This window comes from Phaseolus vulgaris, chromosome 6, assembly GCF_051622355.1.
Source record: "Phaseolus vulgaris cultivar YP4 chromosome 6, ASM5162235v1, whole genome shotgun sequence".
Lineage (NCBI taxonomy): Eukaryota > Viridiplantae > Streptophyta > Magnoliopsida > Fabales > Fabaceae > Phaseolus > Phaseolus vulgaris.
The window spans coordinates 21439465-21444737 of NC_143503.1; the positions used below are offsets into that span (position 1 = coordinate 21439465).

The 5273-nt window shown below is 33.8% G+C and overlaps 1 long non-coding RNA gene and 1 pseudogene across 3 annotated transcripts; both read right to left on the reverse strand.

The window, feature by feature from the left end:
• Window positions 1-274: 274 nt before the first annotated feature.
• Window positions 275-1772, reverse strand: LOC137831239 (uncharacterized). 3 transcript variants are annotated; one of them, XR_016521297.1, is made up of 3 exons: window positions 1638-1772; window positions 1417-1553; window positions 275-737 (listed from the first exon to the last, which is right to left on the reverse strand). It is a non-coding gene; the product is annotated as an uncharacterized LOC137831239 (long non-coding RNA). The 3 variants fall into 3 exon arrangements; XR_016521296.1 differs by having other exon boundaries at window positions 275-481; window positions 569-1553; XR_011084386.2 differs by having other exon boundaries at window positions 275-1553.
• A 2909-nt stretch (window positions 1773-4681) lies between these two features.
• On the reverse strand, window positions 4682-4787 carry LOC137833771 (small nucleolar RNA R71; annotated as a pseudogene).
• Window positions 4788-5273: the final 486 nt, after the last annotated feature.

Here is a 5273-nt window from a genome sequence, read left to right on the forward strand (position 1 = left end):
CCCACGTCCAATTGATGCAATTGCGACGGCTTATGCGTGGGTCAAACCGACGCAAAATTAAAATATCGTCTATGCGTCGGTTTGGCCGACGAAATGAAAACAAAAAATATCAGATGTTGCGTGGACTAGGCCCACACAAAAACTGACGTAGAAATTAATTAATATTAAAAAAAATGGCGTGGGCCAAAGGCCGACGCATAAAGGGATAAAAAAAACAATTTATTTTGTTTTTAGCTAGTTTACCCTGAAAACAATAAATACCAATCAAATCACATTCAGACAAATTACTATCATTAACAATACATCCAAAAACACATCCAGAGTACAAAAATAATACAAATAGTTAAACAAAGTCTTTGATCCATTCAAATATTCAAAATCGATATTAATACTTTAAAAAAATATTAAAATTAAAATTGTACTTTACAAATTTAACTAAAAGCACTAAAATGAATCTCATAATAATGTGATCTATGAAAACCTGTAAAAAATACAAACAATATAAATAAAAAAATGAAATAATTAAAATATTTAGTATATAATAAAAATGTCAAATAGTTAAACTTACAGTATAGGATGCACTTTAAGGAACAAATTGATCATCTAGCTCTGGATCATACTCATGATCGAATTGAGTTGTGCTATTGGAAGCATTTTTGTCACGTTCTATTGAGATAAGTTTTCCTTTTATAACCTTCATGTCATCCTCCAAGTGTGCATACTTCTGACTCCACATACTAAGTTAAGCACGAAGCATTTGATTTTCAATCACATGCTCAGATTGTAATTTTCTGGCCCAATCTAATGCCCATATTTATTACTCTATGCAGCCCTTATTTAATTTATACACCCCCATGTAACTATTTGTAATTTTTTGGCCCAATCTTCTGCCCATATTTTTTACTCTCAACAACCTCTATTTAATTTCTACACCCTATAATTTTCTAGCCCAATCTGCTGCCCAGATATTTTACTCTTTGGAGCCCTTATTTAATTTATACACCCCATCTAACTATTTGTAATTTTAAGGCCCAATCTACTGCCCATATTTTTTACTCTCAGCAACCTCTATTTAAGTTAGGTAGTATGAATTTACGTGTTGTTGTGATGAGGGGCGTGCATTTTGTAGGGATGAGTAATGCCATTAAGGAAAGAAGAGGTGGCAAGTGAGGTGTGATGACATGCCACATAAAAGAGGATTTACCAATGTGTCATTTATAGGCACTGATATGGACTTCACAAGCGGTGGAGTTTAAAAGCATGTGTGATAGATATCAGCACCAAATTATTCTGCTCTATCTGTCTTAGTCAATTTTTTTCTAAAAATTAGTACAGGTATTACCATAACAAGTTGCACAAGGTCCAAAATGTGTTTTCCAAACAAATTAGTCGTTGATAACAATTTTAAAACTTTACCTGTGAACTTGTAAAGCAGAAGGTGGAGCTCAACAAATGAAGGGACCGCAAATGGAGAGGACCACAAGAAGGTGGAGCTCAAAAAATGAAGGATCGCAAATGGAGGGGACCGCAAATGGAGAACAAGAAGACAAGATCTGAAATGAAAGTTAAGAAAAAAAACATTGAGGTGACCACAAATGGAGAAGAGGCAGAAAAGGAAGACGAGAACAGAAAACAACCGGCGGTGGAGCAGCGGTGGAGTTGTGGTGGACCAGCGACGGTGGAGGGTGGAGGGCAGCTGGAGGCAGAGAATTAGGTTTTCTGGTTGGGGAGATTGGGTAAAACGTGGGTGGGCAAGTGTGGGGCAAGTGAAGGGCACGGTGAAAATTTTCTTAAATAGGTAGCTTAAATATAATTTAATAAATTCATGAAAAATAAATCGTTCTTATTCAAATTAATGAAAAATATGTAAAAAGGTTTAAATTCATAAATTATGGGTTACATTATACTTATTTTATCAATTGATACTCATAAGTTCCTGTATTTTAATATGAAATATTATTGAAATATGACATTTATCAGTAGCTAAGAGCCCAAAGAATACTCGTTGAACCAGAAATGACTTGGTAAAGAATACTTGGTCGAGTCAGGAGCTGCTATGGAAATAATACTCCTTAACAAGGTCAATCAAGAATGTCTAGGAGTTGAAAGAATGCTCATTAAGTCAATAGTGGCTAAAGTCGAGAATACTCATTAAGGTAAGAGTGGGTTGGAGTCAAGAACACTCAAGGACTCAAGGGGTTAGTGATGACTTTTTACGGCAAGTGCATCGCGTTGTCAAAAGTAATAATGTGTCCCTAAGGACGGATATCGAACCCACAAGGAACAGTTGAATAATCAAGTAAAAGATTCACTAAATATAAAACAAAATAATGCAAGTTTGTTGGAATTTGTTGTAATGGCAATGATTAAAAAGAAAATAAGTCAAAGAGTTTGTTGTTTCAATTGGAAAAATAGGGATTGAGTTTCATCTTTCTTACTCTTTTGTATTTTGATTAGCATGACAATATTGTGTCCTTTGATTGATATTGATGCTCATATAAAAATCATTTATATTGATTCCTCACATATAAAATTATTAAGATGTTTCCTAAATATTGATTCCTCTCGTATTTATAAAAACAACTTATCCTTAAGATCAAACGTTAATAGCAATTAACATTTCAAATCTATTCTTAGCATTCAAATATGTTAAGTATTATCGTTTAAGTCATAACCGTAAAAGTACTTCCCAGACAAATTTAAGATTCTAGATCATGGTAAACCAAGCATTACAAACAAAACAGTAATACCAATCATCAATCAAGAACAAAATATTGTGTTTAGATATCACCTCAATACATAAGAGTTTGAATAGATTATTCCCAATCCTAAAGGGTAGAATTAGCCACACATGATGACTATTACAAGCAAGGAGAGCAAGAAAAGAAGATCTAGAATGTTTCTCCTTGACGACTGTCTCCTTTAATGTTTTTGACACCTCCTATTCTCCCAATTGGATTACAAGTCACTCAAATGTGTAGAATTAGCCACACATGATTACTATTACAAGCAAGGAGAGTAAGAAAAAGAGATTCAGGATGTTTCTCCTTGACGACTGTCTCCTTTAATGTTTCTCACACCTCATATTCTCCCAATTGGGTTACAAGTCACTCAATGGTGTTTTCCTCTCAATCTTGCACACTAGGGTTGTGCCTCAAGCCCCCTATTTAACCTAATTTGTTTAGGTTTAAGTGGATTCTCGCTCAAACGAGTAAAACATCGAAGATGACCAATGTTATTGGAGCATTCATGATCAAGCGAGAGTGGGCTTACTTAAGTGATAAGTGTCTAATTTCAGTAATATTTCATATTAAAATATAAGCACTTATGTGGATTTATTTCTAATTTACATATAAAATAATCCCTAATTTATGAATTTATACCTTTTTACATTTTTTATGAGCTTTATCTAAATAAAAACATTTTATTCCCAAATTTGGTGTTAATTGCAGATTTCTAGGGAGGATTGAAGATTTGGAGTAGAGGAGAATAATTTGAGCTAAAAAGAGAAAGTTGGAAGGTCCCAGAATGGAAAAAGATGCAAAGAAAGATTGGGCCTTTTTAATGTTTTATCATTTAGCTCATTAACCCGACACAGAAAGCAACCTAACCCTTGAAAACTAGGATAAATAGAGGGCTAGAGGCTCAACCCTAGTGTGCCAGATTGAGAGGAAAACACCATAGAGTGAATTGTAACCCAATTGGGAGAATGAAAGGTGCTAGAAGTATGCGTGGCTAATTCTACCCTTTGGGATTGGGAATAATCTGCTCAAACTCTTATGTATTGAGGTGATATTTTATATATTAATATTCAGTTCTTGATTGATTATTGGTATTTATTTTTACTTTTAACTTTTCATGACAAATTGAGAATCTTAAATCTAACCGGGAGGTATTTTTAGGGTTTGGACCTAAACACCAATACTTAACATATTTGAGTGCTAGGAATAGCTTGAAATGTTAATTGCTATTAAATGTCTGAGCTTCGTTCTAAGTTATTCTTATAATTATGCGAGAGATCGATATAAGTGATTCTTATACGGACATTAATTTCAATCAAAGAACTTAATATTGACATGCTAATCAAAATACATAAAAGTGAGAAGGTTGAAACCTAATCCCTATTTTTCCAACTTGTTTTTGTTTTATTTTTATTTTATTTTGCAGATTTTTTTTTAATTTGTTTTATTTTTATCTTCAAATTTATTTTGAATTTTTTTTTTAAATTTTTTTTAAAAGAAAAAAAACACTTTTTTTTTCTCCACTAATATGTTTTTGGAAGAAAGAAACATGGCAGAAGAACAAGCACCACCTTCTCGGAGGACACTTGGAGATTATGTCATGTACCAAGGGCCAAAGCATTTTTCTAGTATTGTAATACCTGTTACCGCCAAGGCCTTGGAAATAAAACTCATTTTTCTCATTCTCATTATTACCTATCAATTCAAAGCAATGGATCATGAGGATCCATGTTCACATTTGTCTACATTCTATGAATTGGTGGGAACAATGGGCTTTCAATCAAGTGATCTTGAAAATGTTTATATGCGCTTGTTTTCTTTGTCATTGGCAGGAAAGGCTAAGGATTGGCTCAGGTCACTTCCAAATCAGAGTCTCACTAGTTGGAAGGATGTAGAGGAAAAATTTCTGCAAAGATTTTTTCCAATTTCTCGCTACATCAAAGCAAAGTTTGGAATTTTTGTGTTCAGACAAGAAGCAGATGAATCATTCTGTGAGAGATGGGAAAGATTTAAAATGATACTTAGAAAATGCCCAAATCATGGGTTTGAAGATATTGTTCAACTAAGCATATTTCTCACCGGTCTCAGAAATGACACAAAGATGCTTCTAGATGCTGCAGCTGGCGGCACAATGATGTCTCTTGATGTAGAACAAGCGACAAGGATTATTGCAACATTGGTGTCAACTGATTATCAATCCCAACATGATAGACAAAATACTCAGAAGGAAGGGTTGTTAGAAGATGCACTCTTGGCTCAAAATAAAATTCTGACACAATAGATTGAGCAACTAACCGCACAAATGGATAAATTTCCCCAACATTTATATGTTGTTCATTCATCTCAAAGCCAGAGTCAATCAATCAGGTGTGATTTTTGTGGAGGTGATCATCCTAATGGTCATTGTTCTTATCAAAACAATCCACCTGAAGTTGAAGATCCATCCATGCTTGAAAAAATGAGTAAAGTTGAAAACGCCCTAACAAAGCTTGTGATAATGGAAGAAAATAACATGGCAACGATTAGGAATAT